Source organism: Cervus canadensis, chromosome 8, assembly GCF_019320065.1.
Source record: "Cervus canadensis isolate Bull #8, Minnesota chromosome 8, ASM1932006v1, whole genome shotgun sequence".
In the NCBI taxonomy this organism is placed as follows: Eukaryota; Metazoa; Chordata; class Mammalia; order Artiodactyla; family Cervidae; genus Cervus; species Cervus canadensis.
In genome coordinates, this window is record NC_057393.1 from 7,748,400 (window position 1) to 7,765,316 (window position 16,917).

The 16,917-nt window shown below is 58.7% G+C and overlaps 1 protein-coding gene and 1 long non-coding RNA gene across 2 annotated transcripts in view; one reads left to right on the forward strand and one right to left on the reverse strand.

Moving 5' to 3' along the window:
- FAM53B (family with sequence similarity 53 member B) overlaps nt 1-16,917 on the forward strand; it is a 112,732-nt gene that overhangs the window by 86,074 nt on the left and 9,741 nt on the right. The gene's annotated exons all lie outside the window — the stretch shown is intronic.
- On the reverse strand, nt 5,469-7,672 carry LOC122445838. The gene is made up of 2 exons (XR_006270705.1): nt 7,485-7,672; nt 5,469-5,504 (listed from the first exon to the last, which is right to left on the reverse strand). It is a non-coding gene; the product is annotated as an uncharacterized LOC122445838 (long non-coding RNA).

Here is a 16,917-nt window from a genome sequence, read left to right on the forward strand (position 1 = left end):
TCGCTAATCCCAGCCAGGCCCTCTGAGCGGCCAGAGGAGCCCGGAGCAGGCCGGGTGGGCGCTCACACCCACGTTCCAGTGGCGGGACCGTGGGCAAGCCGCCGAGCCTCTCTCTCGAGTCCGCTTGCTCGTCTGCTCGGTGAAGACAAGAAGGGCATCTCAGGACTTGTTGCTGCAGGGGGGTGTAGGCGCGGCCTGCTGCTGCTGTTTCTGCGGGTCTTCCCCTCCCGAGCCTCAGGAAGACCATCATCCTTGAGGTCTCGTGGTCATCCTGTCAGGCGAGCTAACCGGAGACCTGTGATTGCCATTTCACAGACGGGGCGATGGAGGCTCTGGGGAGAGAAGGTGATGGGGACGGTTTATGGCAGGCTAGGTGTAGAGCTCGGCCAGAACCCAGCAGGCTGGCACTCACCCATCCTACCCCAGGTACCACCCCTGCTCCCCGCCTTCCTCTCCGCGGAGACTGTGGGCTCCTGGCTGCTGGGCATGCTGGTCTGAGGGCAGCTGTGCCCATCCGTCCCCCTCATACTTGGGGGCTTCCTGCAAAGGCTTCCAGAGCCTTCCGTATCTTTGCTTCTTGGAAGCTTCGATGCCCCCGGTGCCTCCAGAAAGAGGGCCTTCTCAGGAGGCAGGAAGAGTGCACCATTTGGCCCTGCAGAGGCAAGCGGATTTTTCAGTATACGAAGGAGAACCGAGAAGGCAGGAGTCCAGGGGAGGCAGCCGCTCACGGGCACGTTCCGCGTGTTTCCTGTTGACGCTGCCTTACCCACACCCACTTCCTCTCCAGCCCTCACCCCCCACCCCGATACCCTGCCGGTTGACTGGTAGCTGAGCCCAGCTGCCAGCCTGCTCCGTCGTTGGCCTCCCCGGTGGTCTGGGCGCTGGCGGGGAACCGTGGTCCCAGCACAGTGCCATGAGTCTGAAAGCTCCTCCTTCGTGTCTCTCTGGAAGCCTGAGGCCTGCACTTCCTTGGCTCATCCTGGGTCTGCCCTCAACGCCTGCAGCCTGGTGCCCGGGTTCTGCTGTGCCCCGTCTGGGACACCGGGCAGGTACCCTCGGTCTACCGCCGTGTGTCCGGGCACTCACTCGTCCTCTCGTAGCTGGCTCGGGACTCAGGACTCAGTCCCTGATGGGCTCTCAGCTGGCCACCTTCCCTTCCTTCTCTGGCCTGCTCGCCTGAAGGGGCACCCACCCTGTTAACTCCCCCCACCCCCGCCAGCCTCAAAATGGACAAATCGGCATCCAGCTTGAGGCTCTGAAGCACTGGGTTGTCAGGGGTGGGGTTAGGATCAAGAGAAATGGCCAAGGCCTGGGGGCGGGGATGGGCCGGGGCAGCTGCTTGGAGGGGGCAGCCAGCTGTGGCTTTCCGCCAGCCATTCATTCCCGTTACCAGGGCTCCAAGTCCCCATTTATAATAATAAAGTCGAGTCTCTCGGGGAAATGGACATTAAATGAGATGGTATTTCAAAGGTGCTTGGTAGAGCGCCCGGGCCCAGCCAAGTGCTCAGTGAACGCTGAGCCTGGCCCCTCCATCCCTTACCAGCCTCGGCCTGCCCCAACTGGACTCCTCAGAGGCCAGGCTGGTCCCCTCCTGCTCTGCTGGGCCTGATGCTGGCCAGGAGGTAGACCGTGTCATCCTACCACAGGCCCTGGGGCACCTTAGACCCGGAGAGAACTGTGTCTGTGCCCTGGCTCTTTGGTTCTATGCTTATCACAGGCCCCCCCTCCCATGGTGGGGAAGAGACATTGGCCGTTCGCCCCAATACCTGCTTCCAGCCTCCTGTAACCATAGGAGTCACCCCATGACAATTCAGAAAGAAGTCAGGTTCACTTGAGGCGAGCGGGTGCAGACTGGTCTCCCTGAAGCAGGAGGAGATTTGGGGGAAAGGGCCGTAGAGTGACCGTAGCCCACCCGGGCTGGAGGGCAGGGGTGTGAGTCCCCATAAACCCCTGTGTCCCTGGTGGGCCCAACCTCGTGCCTTCAGCCCTGGGCCCGACGTCCCAAAGGCCTGTAGCAGAAGGGCCGAGGGAGGAGATGGAGGTGGTGGCGTGTCAGTTGGAGAGCCCCGGGCTGGGGCAGCTGTTTGTCCTCGGAGTCCTTCTCTGCATGGCTGGAGGATGTGTGTACTTCCTCGCCTCTCCCGTCAGGCGCCGAAGATCTGGGGACGAGGTTTGAACCCTGTTTCAGGAGCCAGAGCAGATTTAGCTCATCTGCCTGGAAGCCAAAGTGGGAATCATTCTTTAAGGCGCCGAGCGGATGCCTCAGAGGAAGAAAGCCAAGTGTCCCGAACAGGGAGAGATGCTGTGCTTCCCCAGGGCGGTGTGTCCCAGCTCCGGCCACGTCACCTCTGGGACTCGATCGTTCTCCCGTGGAGGGGGCGGGGGGGTGCCGTCCTGCGCTGGAGAAGCCCTGTCTGCCCACAGGTGCCCGCGGGTTCCCCCCTTCCCTCCGCTCCAGCTGGGATGGTCATCCAGAGGTGACAATGTTCAGGGGAGGCTGCCGACCGCAGTGAAAGAAAAGACCTCAACCTCCCAGGAGGCTGCAGACCCGGGGGCCCTGGTACACGCTCTAGCCGCGGCTGGGAAATCTGATCCCTCTGGACCAGGCAGCGGCACAGGAGAGGTGCCTTCCTGGTGCCCACTCGGGTCAGGTGCCCTGCAGAGCGGGTGCGGCTGGGCAGCGGGCGTCCGGTTACTGGAAGACACAGGCGGCATGGGCCTGCCCCCCCCTCCCCGCCCCCGCCCCCAGGACGGGTTCATCTGCTTTGTTCTTCCCATCCCCGGGGAGATGGCCCAGGAACTGTGAAGGACAGTGACCCTGTCTGATGGCTTCTTGGCCCACGTCTCCTGCTGGCTCCCGGGCGATGCCGGGGTCTCTCTCCACCTCCCCCCACCTCCGATCCCCTCCAGGGAGGCCAGGCAGATGGGCACTTCGCCAGACAGCCGCCCGCGGTGTGCGTCGCTGCTTTTCATCAGAAAAGGCGCCTGAGTCCCCTGCCAAAGCCCGAGCCATCTCGCCCATTAATCAGGATTTCAGGATTCTCGGGGAGATCTTAGCAACTGCCTGGCACAAGCCCGACTCGATTTACCATCACCTGTCTGCCCTCGGAGCTGGCCCTGTCCACCGCCGCACCAGGGCCACCCCTGGCCCTGGAGCCTGTCTCAGGGGCCAAACTGATCTCTCAGCAGGGCCTGAGGAGCTGCTGCTGGGTTAGAATTAATGTTACTTTTATGCTAATTCTCAAAGTTCCTTTTTTTTTTTTTAACTTGAAAGAGAAAAAGGAAGCCAGACCGTCGTCCCAGATATCCCCAGACATCTCCAGGTTGAGGCCTGGAGAGGAGAGGCCACCCAGTCCGTGTGCGTGGAAGCCTCGGGAGCCCGGGGGATGGCCCACCCAGCGACCTCTTCCTGCACTGAGGGCTCCGCCCAGCTGCTTACAAGGCCACCCTAGGGCTCCCCTGGTGAGACCGGGCCTCCTCCTCTTTCTGCAGCTGCCCCTGAGGGCTGACTTCTGCATGCAGACCCCCCACCCACACAGCTCCTTGCCTTCTCATTTGGGGAAGAGCATGAGGGACCGGCCCCATGGGTTCCACCTGGAGATGGATGCTCTGGGCCTGTTGGGTCCGCCGCCGAGGGGCTGCACTCTCCACGCACTGTGTCTCCCAGCCCCTCAACCAAAGGCGGCTCTGGCTATAAAGGGAGACCAGGCTGCCCTCCCCAGCACCCCCCCGCCCCACCATTCCCATCACCGCCACCTGCCCTCTCAGGTCACTTTCTTGGGCCTCAGGAGTCTCTCCAGGTGCCCCCTCCCACCACCACCCCCATCTGGGAAACCACAGCTCCCCTGAGCATCCCTGGGAGGTCGCCCCAGCCTCTGTCTGTGCCAGAAACCTCTAAACGGGGCCTCTCGGAGACATTCCCGGGGGGGAGGACCTCGCTCAGCCACCCGGATACCCGGGTAATTTGGAGAAGGGTTGCTGAGTGCCATGCAGGTCAGCTGGAATTAACGCGCATTTCGCTGAGCGCGTTGAGACTTGCCACCCACATCTTCCTCCACTGCTGGGCTGGGAGCTGTCCTGGAACTCTCAAGGGCACTGGAGAGGGAGGGAGGGGGGCAGGGAGGACCCCCTGCCCCACTTCTGGGGGTTCTGGTCTTGCCCTCGTGGAGCCAAAGCTCCCTGTTTTGCTGGCAGAAGTTCCGAGGGGGTGGTGGTGGGCACTTGGTCGTGTGTGGTTAGTGGTCACAGTGCTGGCTGTCCCCGGGGGCTGCTCCGCGTGGGGCCCCCGCTGTGCTAGCCCCGCAGCTCTGCCGGGTGGCCTCCGTTGTCACCGCTTTCAGCTGAAACAGGCCCAGAGGGGCAGAGAGGCCAGGCCTCGGATAAACAGCTAGAAGGTGATTAAACCCGGGTCCCTTCTTCCCCTGACGGTGACTGTCTGCATAGTCAGTGACCCCAGGCCGGCCAGCTTGCGGGCATGGGGGTTGAATTTACCCCCGAGCAGAGCTGTGCAAGCTGCCCAGTTCCACCCACACCAGGTTCTTCCTGAGCAGATTGGAGGTGGGGGGGCCCTCCGGTACATACAGGGAATGCTGGAAGGTTCCAGAGGCCCCAGGAGCCAGGCTCTCCTGGGGGCTGGTGCCCAGGAGGGCCCTATTCCTTCCAGAGGCCCTCTGCCCCTGAGGGTGGGGTGATGGTCTGAAGAGGACCAGTCCTTGCAGACTGCCAGCCGCCCCCGGAGGAGTCCAGCATTCACAGTCAGGCCTTGCCTTCCGAGGCCTCCTTCTGCCCCAGGAGCAGCCTGGGAGGGACTCTGCTTTTAATTAGCCTCGTTTGGGAATGGCAGCTCTCAAACCCTGGGAGGCAAATGCGGCCGCCTCACTTTTGGAACCTGCTGCCAGTGGACACAGTTGTAGCTGCAGGAATGAAAACGAGGAAGAGAAAGGTCCATGGGCTTGGGTTTTTAATTGGCAACCCCCCCTCGCTGCCCCGCGCCCTCCCGCCAGCCCTCCCGGGGCTCTGTTTGGGCGGCCAGGCCCAGCCTTCGAGTGATGGAGCCTTTCACAGCTTCAGACTGGTTTAAGTGGCCCCGTGTGGGTTCCTGCAGCCCTCACTGAAAGAGCATGCCACGATCTCCACGCTGATAAACCCTGGGAAATTGATCGGCCACCTGCGAGTGGTGAATAGCGGTCACCGCCGGGAGCCTCGCAAGGCGGCCGGGCCGCCCAGGGCCCCAGGGTCCTGCTGGAGAGAAAGGGTATTTCTAAAGCTGCAATTAATTTTTTTTTTCCTGAATCACTTGGAAGTTGCTCTCTTGTTTGGAGCTGGGAAAGTGGGGCGCTGGGTTCTGTGCTTCTGTGTTAACCCGAGCGCTTGGCCGTTGGTGGCTCCTCTCCCTCTCCGCAAAGCACAGCTTTCTTTCTCATCAGCTGTCGAGGAAGGGACTTTTTTGTTTGTGTTTTGTGCATGTCTTTCTGTCGTTTTTCTTTCCCTGAGATCATCTCAAGCTAACAGTGAGAAAAAAAAAAAAAAGGGCATATGTGAGCGATTCCACCTCGACAGGTCCCACAATACCTTCAGGAATGTCAATTTTTCTTGCTTTCACGAAAACACTAAGAGGTCTCACTTCGAGGGGACAATGGTGGAGATTAAAGCGGGAGGCAGCGTGAAGGCAAAGGCCAAAGGAGAAAGGCAGTTGGGCCGCCTCTCGGGAAATTTGTGCTGCAGTTGAGGGGGTTTATTCTGGATCCCCCCCCCACCCGCCGGGACAATTTGGAGGTGGGGGGCAGAATTCTTAGCTCATATTTAGTTTTGCAGGGAGGCCCCCGTTTTAAGTGCAAAAGACAAAGAAGGCCGCCCTGGTCCCAGGTTTCTGTGAGCGTACATTGTGTGTGTGTCTGTGGGGCTGCCGATGTACAGGACTTCGAGGCCCTTGTCCCCTTGGGGGCTTGGTGACCACGGGGCGTCAGCCTGGTGGGCGTCATGCAGTGGGGGAGGCCTGTGAGCCTGCCCGAGTGCTTGTCTGTTGGGCTGCCAGGGGTCCCCCACCCCAGGCCAGTTCTCCTGCAGAGAGGACATGCCAGGCTTGAGGAGGTGGCCTCTAGGGCCATCTGGGCTCTGCCGGGCAGTCCTTCTGTCAAGGCAGAATCTCTCTGCCCCCTCCAGCCCCCCTTGAAGCTGGCCTGCTTTTGCCTTAATGGCCAGGAGTGGTGTTGGCACGAGGGATCACCTGTCCCCGTGGGTTTGTCCACATACGCAGTTCTGGCTCTCACCCCTTCTCGTCTGGAGCCCCAGCCTCGTTAGCGCCCCTGGCCTGCTTGCTTGGCAGATTGCGAATGAGCCGAGGTAGGGTCCGTGTCCTCAAGACAGAGAAGAATGACTGCTCTGTGCTCTGAGCCCACCGTCACCGCCCCCAGCTGCAGCCGTCATGACCTGCTGGTCGGGCCCCCCGAGCTTGTTTTCCCTTCTAGTGTGCAGGGCTCTGTGTGTATGCACTTGAGCACATTGCACACGCATGTGCACGTCTGCACATGCCTATGCCATTTTGTCCAGAGAGCAGCCCAGGGCGTGCCATCACTGGGTGACCTCGGCAGGCTCCTCAGGCCTCATTTTCTTCCTCTCTGCCGCGGGAGCCCTGACACTTGCCTGCGAGGGGTTCTGGAGAAATGTGTACAAGGCAGGTGCCCAGGCCAGGGGCATATGTTATCAGCTGTCTTTTTGGTAGTATGTATCCCAGGTGGTGCTCGTGATAAAGAATGCACCTGCCAATGCAGGAGACCAAGGAGATGCAGGTTCGATCCCTGGGTCGGGACAATCCCCTGGAGAAGGAAATGGCAACACACTCCTGTATTCTTGCCTGGAGAATCCCATGGTGAGGAGCCTGGGGGGCTACAGTCCATGGGGTCTCAGAATCGGACACAACTGAGCGACTGAGCACACACGCACACTTTGGTAATAAGACCCGCCCATCTGCTTGAAAGACAGAGGGTGGAGAAGGGGCCCTCATCCTGGGTCCACGGGGCAGGGATTCAGCCTGCTCGTGGCCAGCCGGCCCCAGGGCTGCTTTTCTTTGAAGGCCCTTGGGGCATCTCCCTTGGGGATTTGAGAACCGCCTCTCCCAAAGCTCCGCTTTCTGAGAGAACTCGGGCTTCAGCTGATGACCCACAGCGTCTGGCAGCTCCTTTTGGCAGTAGCCACTTGCAGATGGAAAGTTAGGGACTTCCCCATGGGTTCTGTGCTTTTTCCAAGTCATCAGACACTTTTACAAGAGAGAAGTAGGCTCATTTCCTGACTTGGGCTCAGCCGATGATGGTCTTAAGCTCGAGGCTGGGGCCCAGACCTGGAAGCTGAGGTCTCCTTTGCCCCTCTCTCCCACCTGGCTCTGGGCCTGGCCCCACATGGGGTCAGCCTGGGCATCCCCTCCCTCTCGCCCCTGGCGGGTACCTGGAGGGCACCTCGCCTCGCATCGGGGCTCCGTCACAGCTCACCTCAGCCGTCTGGACCAGGACAGACACAGAGAGTTTCGAGTCCCATTGACTCCATGAATCATCAGTCGTTGTTGGAATTGAAGCAGCTTGGAGTGCGGTGTGCACACACTTACATGTGCATGAATTTATATCTAAAGGGGAGCAGTGAGTGAGGGCCAAGCCGGGACCCTCAAAGGATGCCGGACGTTGTGTGCACCCAGGCGTTGTCTCCGGGCACTGACTGGTTTCTCCTGCTTTGTCCTACTTGGTGCTGTCAGCCTTTCCCCTGACGCATCATTCGTCACCCGGGGCTGACTCCAGGGAAGAGTAACACGCTTGCGGCCTTTGCCCCTCTCTCCCATCTGGCTCTGGGCCTGGCCCCACGTGGGGTCAGCCTGGGCATGCCCTCCCTCTCGCCCCTGGCGGGGCTGCTGCCCCGAAGGCATCTGCCCTGTGGAGACCCCAGTCCTTTCCCGCTGTCTCTCCTTCCTGCACCCAGGCCTGTGGTCCCAGAGTCAGAGGCCGGGGGTTCAGATCCTCCCCACTTGCTCCCTGGGTGGCCTTGGCAATTCCTGAGCCTCCAGGGACGATCAAACCCCCGTCCGCATGTAGGGGCTTGTGCAGTGGGACAGCCCCGGGAAGCTCAGGGAGCGGGCTTAGTGGACATTGGTCCTACATTCATCAGAGGCTGCACAGATGTGCAGACATGAGCATGCACCCCCAGAGACACCCTGACTTTGTTCCTGGGACAAGGCAGGATTCCAGGGACGACGGGTGGAATTTATGGTAGCCTCGTGGGTCGGCTCTCTTTATGTGAAGGAGCATCTGGATTGGAGAGTGATTTAGGGCTGCTCCAAGCCCTGCACATTCCTCGGGGGGCCATCGCAGAGCCCTCGTGGTCATAAGGGTCTTCGGCCGTCGTGGTTGGGAATCTTTACCAAGTCATAGGCGAGACTGGCCGGGGGTGCCTGTAGGGTAGAAATCGGGCTGGGTTTCCACTGCCAATTCAGGCATTTCTGGTGGCCGTGAGGTGTAGGGGTGATGGGTACGGGTGCAGACAGAGCTGGGGGTGAACCTGGCCCAGCATGGGTCCCCTGGATCTCTCCACCTATGCGTGGAAGTGCTGGTCGAGCCGCCTCTTGGGGTTAGATGCTGAGACAATGGAGCAAGAGGTTCACCCCGTGTCCCCCTCAGGTATGTTCGCTTGGACATTGAGGGCTTTGGGATGCTTTGGGATGCCAGTGCTGAATTTGCATGTCCCATCCAACGATGAAACAGTGATGAACAAAAGGGAAAAAATAGAAAAGGAAGAAAATAAGCCCATGGGGACATTCACAGTTGTATTGAGGTGTGTCCCTGGGAAAAGCAAAGAGACAGGGACCCGCCCTGGTCAGCCCTTCCCTAGCCTGCAGTCCGGCCTCTAAGCGGGGAGTGTGTTCTGTCAGTTCACTGGGGCCCCGAGCTGGGTCTTCCATGCGGTTGGCGTTGGACTCCCAAGGGGGTGAGACCGTAGCTCACCCCGGGGCACTGGGGCGGAGCCGGGACTCCAGGTCTCCTGGCCGTGTGCTGGGCTCCCATCTGGGGCTCAGGTCCTCCCCGCCCCCGACATGCCAGCCCTACCCTGCTGCAGTGATGGATATGACCGGAGAGACATGACTTACACGGGTGAGAATACAGGCCATCCCAGGAAAAGTGCCTGGTGGGCAAGAGCCCGGGGTGAGTCTCTGCCCGACCCTTCCCGTAACTAAGCGTCCTGTCTGCCTGTGAGACAATGTCCCCAGGATAGGAGGTCCTCTAGCAGGGCCTCCAGGGCTCGGGAGCACCAGGGGCCCACACAGCGTCCCTGCCACTCAGCCTGGGCTCTGCAGGGGGTGGGCGGGGGGGCGGCCAGGCCCACAGGGGCGGAATGTGCCCAGGAATGTCCTGCCGTACCCGCCGCCAGCGGGCATGTCCGTGGCCACCTGCCCTGCCCCGGGCATGCTGGGACACGCTGGCCGAGCCCCACTGGCCGCCGCCTGCCCTCGCCCCTGCGGGGCCCCGGTATCAGGGACGGGCCAGCACGGCCTCGCATTTCCCAGCGCTCCTGGGAGCTCTGCTCTCCCGATCACTTCCGGGCAGGATGGAGGCAGCTGTAGGGCTGTCTGTCCGCCGCGCCTGCCCGAGCCCCGGGGCCAGGGCCGGCCCTCTGCCCCCCTGTCCTGCTGCGCTTGGCACCACGAAGAGGTGGGGGGGGGTCCTGCTGAGCCAGGCCCTGTGCTGATCTCGCTTGAGCCCCGTTACCGCCCCACACGGGCAGCTGTATTTCTCCATTTTGCAAACGGGGAAGAGCAACTCAGGTTGCACAAGGAGGCCCTCGGGGAACAGCAGTCGGCCAAGGCCGAGGCGGGAATCCGCCGCGCGTGGGTGCCCCTTCTGAGCCCTCCGTTCAGCCTCTGCCCTCATTCCCTTGCATGTGTCAGGCCCGCAGCGAGCAGACTTGTTCCCTGGCCGAGCCCCCCCACCCCGAGAACGCTGCCCGCCAGCCCATGGGTGGGGGCCGGGTGGCTCCACGAGGCCTTTAAGGGGGGGGGCGGGGAGGGGAGAGAGAGGTTTCTCCAGCGGGGCGATCCTGACTGAGGTGGGGGTCACCCCCCCCCCCACCCCCGGAGAGCTTAGTGCATACAGTTAGCCTGAATGGGCGGGGCAGGGCAGCCAGGTTCATGCAGGACCAGCGCCTCCCTCGTTGTGGACACGGGCCCAGGACCTCCCCGGGACACGCCCAGTGTGCGACAGGCTGGAGCCAGGTGTCCACACCCCTCGGGGCGTCCTGGACGCCACACAGCCCTTGGGGCTTGCCAGTCGTCCCCCGCCTTCTGCAGGCTGGCGCTGCACCCGGAGCCTGTGTTTAACGCCCCAGGTGGGGCTCACCGTCCCTCAGGCAGAGTGCCTCCAGGGGCGGAGGGGGACCATTGCCCTTGGACCCTAATCTTAGACCTGGTCACAGAGCAAGGGAGTGGGCCTTGTGGCTTGTGACACGGCCAGCTCTGTGGCCCGTGAGGTGCCCCTCTGGGCTTGGCCGGGGAACCCTCACCTGATGCCGTTAGAAGTGAAGGCAATCAGACACTGTCTCCTGGCCTTCTGGGACCTCTTCCCAGCAGCCCTGCTGTGCCCAGCTCAGGGACATGGGCAGACCAGGGTGCCGAGTGGGTGGTCCGGTCAGCGGGAACAAACCCCCTCCCTGGGGCCCTGCAGCCACCCCATTCCCCGAGCCTGCCCTCCCAGCCTGGCGACATCCACGGGCGCCGAGTGCGCGGCGAATGAATGGTGGTGTCCGGGACCAGCTGGGGTCCTGGCTCCCTGGAGTTGAGGGGTACTGGGACGACCCTACGGTGGTTGGCGTAGGCTCCCTTGGCCTCAGGTTTGCCTGGAGTTCAGCCCAGCGGTAGCAAGTTTTTTTTGGATTTTCCAATATTTGGCCTCGGGAGATGGCCTCGGGAACAGACAGCAGACACGGGGCATGCGTTTCTTTTTCCTCCGCGGCCCTCTGGCCTGGGCCCGTTAGCAGGGGGTCAGTGCCACATGGCCGTTGCCGTGAAGTCCAGTCTTTCTCCAGGGCCGTTGGTGTCAGTGTGGACACCGCCGGAGCCCAAGGTATGGGATGGATCCTGGCCATACAGGTGGCCTCTGGGCCCTGCTCGGACACCGTCCTTCCTGAAGTTGGGAGCCAGGGGCCTGGAGCTGCAGAGCTTGGAAGGGGGGCAGAACCAAACCAGAGAGGGTGGGAGTGTGAGCCCAGGGCATCCTCTGGGGGTCCTTCCAGTGGGAGGGGTGCGCTTGGTCCAGTCTGTAGAGGGCATGAGGGCAGCTCACTTCTGGAGTTTTCCACGCCGAGTCCTGTTGGAGCAGATAAACCAGCCAGTTGTGTTTCCGCAGGGTTTGCCTGCCTTTCTTTATGATTTATATTTTATCGTTGAGGAGGAGATCTCGAAGAGAGCCTCCCCTCTCCCCCACCAAACAGAAAGGAAATCCAGCCGAATCAGACACTTTGAACTTAATCTGTGCTTCTCATCTCTTTGCCAGGTGTGGAAATACGACGACAGGTGGCGGGGGGTGGTTCCGTGTTCACACGCGCCGCAGCTCCGGACCCCGGCCCACAGGTCCATCCTCAGCGTGTGTTCTAACCCTCCCTGGGGACCCAGGCTGTCGCGGACCCCAGGGGGCTCCTGCCCTCGAACCACGTCTGATGGACAAGCAGCTTCCTTCCCGCCCTGCCTCAGGGCGGGGCCGGGCAGCCACTCTGAATGGCCGGCACTGGCCTGTTTGGACAAGGCTGGCGCAGGCTGAGACAGGCCTTCTCCGGGGAAAGCTGGGCTTGAGGCACAAAGCTGCCCTAGCCGCGGCCTGAGGTCACCCACAAAGCCGGGCAGTGTTCTCCCACAGAGCGAGAAGAGCCCCCCAGGCCAGCCCCCACCTCCAGGCGGGTGGGGAGCCCTGCAAAGCTCTAGAACAACGAGATATTTTCCAAGGGGTTCCCCCAGCCTGCGTCTGTGAGCGCGCCTACCAGCCCCGGGAAAAGGCCCGCACGGCTGACCGCCCACGTGCAGATGGCTGGCACATGTGTGGGCTGTTTGCCACTCAAGGAGCGGCCTTCCTGATGTGTTCCCGTCTTGAGCTTGTGAGAAACTCAGATTTAATTTGGTGATTATTAAGTGTAGGAACCCTGTATGGGTTTGTTTTTTTTTTCATCTGCACAAAGTACCATTTTTCGGTAATGCATAAGCCTTGTTCCTGCCAATAAGAGAGAAGGAAAATCAAAAAGAACTTTGGTGGAGAAACTGGAGATTGTTGCAGCCCGTGGGGAGGGTCTTTTTTTTTTTTTTGAAAATCAGAGTGACCATTTCAGTAAGATTTTTTTTGGCCTGTGAGTCATCCTTTTTCTTCATTCCTAATTTAGAGTGTCCCTTCCTCTTAAAATAAGCACACACATATTTTGTTTTTTGATGGCATTTTCACATGTTCAGAAATTAAAACAATACACGGGGAAGTCTTGCTCCCATCCCCCGTGGCCTCAGGTTAACGCCTTGGTTGTTTCTTGTGATCCTTCCAGAATTCCTTTATGCAAGTACCAGCAAATAATAGCGTTCTTGTTTCATTCTCCTTTCTTGTACAGCAGACAGCAGGCTAACATCTAGCCTTCTGCACCTCGCTGTCTTAAATCATAGACCCTGGAAGTGTTTCTGCGTCAGAGCCCAGCTGTTGGTTGCCTTTTTCCAGCACAGGAGGGTCTGTTGTGTGGCCGGCCCCACTTTCTTTTTCCCAGACCCTGGCTGCGGACCCCCGGGCCGCGAGCAGCCTTCTCAGCATTGCTCGGGTCCTTTCAGACGTGTGCAGGTGTGTCCTCTGTGGGTGCATCCTCGTCCGGGAGCCTGTTGCCCAGGTGACGCCGAGGGGGCCGCGCTCCCCGACGGATGCAGCAGGTGGTCCGTTTCCCCGCCGCCGCCCCAACAGATCCTGCTCACACGTGGGTTTTGCCAACCAGAGCGGTGAAGAGTGGTTTCTCTGTGTCATTTTAGTTTCTAGTCAGTTGAGCATCTTATAAAGGTCACTCATGTGTCCTCCACTGTATTATGTGCCCTTAAGAGAAAATGGAGGTGTTGCTCTTTTTCTTGAGTGTACAGAAGTATGTTAGTCACTTCAGTCTTGCCCAACTCTTTGCGACGCCCTGGACTGTAGCCCACCAGGCTCCTCTGTCCATGAGAGTCTCCAGGCAGGAATACTGGAGTGGGTTGCCATCTCCTTCTCCAGGGGATCTTCCCAACCCAGGGATCAAATCTGGGTTTTCTGCATTGCAGGCAGATTCTTTACCATCTGAGCCACCAGGGAAAGCCCCAGTTGTCCGTTAGAGAGGTTAGTTTTGCATGTGCTGTGAACTGCAAATGTTTGTTTCTGATTTGTTCTTTGTCTTTTGACATTCTTTAACAGCTTAATTGGGATAGAATCCACATTATACCGTTCACCCGTTTAAAGTGAACAGTCTTAGTGGTTTTCCGTGTGCTCACAGAATGGTACAGCCATCACCACGGTCAGTTTTATATAGCTTCATCACTCCCCCCCAAAAAAACCTCATACCCATTGGCAGTCACTGTTCGCCCTCAGCCACCCACTAATCTGCTTTCCTTCTTCCTGGATCTGCCTGTTCTGGGTCGCTCATATAAATGGGATCATACAATAATGCTGCCTCTCGTTGACTGGTTTCTTTGACCGAGCAACGTGGTGATTTCAAAGATCGTCCATGCTGCAGCTTGTGTCGGTACTTCGTTCCTTTTTGTGGCCGAAAAATACCCCTACTATGTTTTATTTATCCAGCTGCTAATTGATGGACATTGGGGCAGCTTCCTCTTTTTGGATATTATGAATAACACTGCTGTGAACATTGATGTGCGCGTTTTTGTACGGGCATATGTTTCCATTTCTCTTGGCTATAAACCTGGGGTGGAATTACTGTGTCCTGTAACTCTGTGTTTTAACATTTTGAGAAGCTGCCAGTCTCTGTTCCAAAGTGAGTACACAATCTTATGTTCCCACCAGTGCTTTTGGCATTTTTTGACATGTATACATTTTTATCAAATTTATTATTTATTTTATGGCTCTGAATTTTGAATTTTAGAAAGGCCTTTCTATCCCAAGACTATAAAAGAATCCTTCTGTATTTCCTTTTAGTGTTTTTATGGTTTTATATTGCAATATTTGGTCTCTGTGGAGTTCATCCTGTATATAGTCTGAATATGGAGCCAACCTTTTTTTCTTTTTTAATATGTCTATCCATTGGTCTCAATACCTGCTATTGAAAATTCCATCTTTTCCTCTCTGCCTTGAGATTCCATCTTTATGACATGCTAACCTGGGGCTATTTCAGAACATTCTCTATTTCATTAGTCTCTGTGTGTCCTCACGTAGTAATATGCTCCTAATTATTGAGGCTCTGCTGTATGTTTTAGCATCTGGTAGGACTAGTCTCAGGGTTTCCCTGGTAGCTCAGCTGGTAAAGAATCCACCTGCAAAGTAGGAGACCTCGGTTGAATCCCTGAGTCAGGAAGATCGCCTGGAGAAGGGAAAGGCTACCCACTCCAGTATTCTGGCCTGGAGAATCCCATGGACAGAGGAGGCTGGCGGGCTACAGTCCATGGGGTGGCAAAGAGTCGGACACCGCTGAGTGGTTAAGCACAGCCCAGGACGAGGCGCTCCTAAGTGTTCTTCACAGAAGCTTCCTGATCATCCTCACCTGTTTACTTTTCAGTTAAAAACTCGAGAATCTGCTTACTTTGAGATTGGAGGGGGCGTCGAGGACTGCTGTTGACATTGCAGGTTGAGATTGTGTTAGATTTATGAAATAACTTGGGGAGAATTCACACCTTTTTGAGGTCGAGTCTTCCTGTCCACAAGACAGGATGTCTGTTTGTTCAAGTCCACTCTTACGTTCTATGAAGTTTTCTTCCTACCTCTCTTGCCAATTCTTACATTTTTATTCCTAGGGATTTTACCTTTTGTGTAACTGCTGTGTCCTATTGCAGAATTCTGAGAGCAAGTTTTGGTGAAAAAGGACAGTGGGTTTGACCGTCTGTATTATAGGTTCTGTTCCCAAAGCCGAGCCCCCTGACCGCTGGGCCATGCAGTGCTGACCCCTGATGCCTTGGTCATGCATTGCTCTCCACACAGAGCCACGCCCCTCCTTCAGCCTGAACACAGCGTGGTGGGCGGAGGAGGGACGGGGGAGATCACAGTTTGCCAAGCGCCTCCTTGGCCTCCTGCGTGGTCTCGATGTAATTAACCCTCCAGACAATTCTGTGACTGTTGGGTGCGGTACCATCTCGGCCATGTCTCTTCCCTTCTCCCAGCCTCATTCCTCCGAATCTGCAGGTGAGGCTGCTCGACTGATTGGTGATCTGCTCATTTTCCCAGAAAGCCTTGCCTTTCTCTGGAAGCCAATATCGGAACTGGTGGGACTGGTCTCGCCTAATTGTTATTCACTGAGGCTTCCTGATTATTCTCACCTGTTTTAATTTTCCGTTTAAAAACTTGAGAACCAAAAAAAAAAAAAAAAAACTTGAGAACCAGCCTCTCTTGAGATGGGAGGGGGCAGATGTGGAGCTCCTGGAGCGGGGCTGAGCCGGCCCCAGCGCTCCACAGTCCCGTCGCCCTGTGCGTTGGTGTGGCCGTGGGGGGCGCCCAGCTCCCAGCAGTGGCACGGAACCCGGGGACCCACCGTCGGCACCCCCCGCGTCCGGGGCAGAAGCCACCCCTGGAGTCCCCATGTGTCCCTGAGCGTCCCGGCCGCACGCTGACCTCGGCCCCCGGCCAGCGTCCTGTGTGCTTTGGAAAGATCTCTTGACTTTTGTCAGGCGAAGAATCCTCTCCACGCCAAGCTGAGAGCGAGGTGGTTTCACAAGTCCTGTCCTGAGTGTGTGCTGGCCGGAACACACACCGCAGAAACAGAATGTTTTGTTTCCCAGTTGTGAGCATGCCGGCCGCTTGGCGTCAGCGTCCGTCCACACCTCTGTGTCCAGGCAGTTCATCTGCTGCCCCCGCCCCCGACCCTGGGACCTGGTGCAGAAACGGCGTTCATCGGACTTCCCTGGTGGTCCAGTGGCTAAGACTCTGAGCTCCCAATGCAGGGGCCCAGGTTCAATTCCTGGTCAGGGAACTAGATCCCACATAACACAGTGAAGATTGAAGATCCTGTGTGCCATCACCCAGGGAAGCCAAATAAATAAATAAAAAGGAATGGTGTTCACCACAGTGTGGCCTGAGCAGGGGGTGGGGCTCCTGTGTGGGGCTCCAGACCCTGCAGGGCTGGCCACCGTTTGGAGGACACGACCTCCGGGCTACGTGGATGCACAAGCTGAGCTCCCGGGGGCCAACCCGGTAGGGTCCTTCCTTTCCACCCCACCAGGCTGCTCTCGCACGTTCCGTGACCTGGGCCCCAAGCCAGGCGGTGGGGTGCGGGTCAGGGCCATGGGGGCCCAGCAGGGTCCAGCGGGCTCAGACTGGCTCCTGCAGGGATGACGCAGACTGGGCTCTAGCGCACGAAGAGGAGCCTGCAGGGCTTGGGTGCTCAGGAGACATTTCGTGGCCTCTGTAGAGGAGGAGCTGGGGAAATGACCCAGGAAGGCAGGGCTTCCCAGTAACGGCCAGGGCCGTCCATGTACCCCCGCAGATAGTCCCTGCCCGTCCCCGGCTGCCCATTCTAGAGCCTGTGGTCTGGGAAGAACTTTTGAGTGTCCAGGGGTGAATCCATGGTGCTCCCTGGGGCCTGGCACCTCCCCCCTGCAGGCAGCTTCATTCTCCGCGCTCAGACCTCGGTGACCTGGCCTCCCTCTCTGGGCTGCATTGCCGGCGTTTCCTGTGTTCCCAAGGGCAGGGGAGCAGTCCGGGCTCGAGGGGGCTGCCTCTTGTGGGGGTCCCGTAGGTGAGTGTG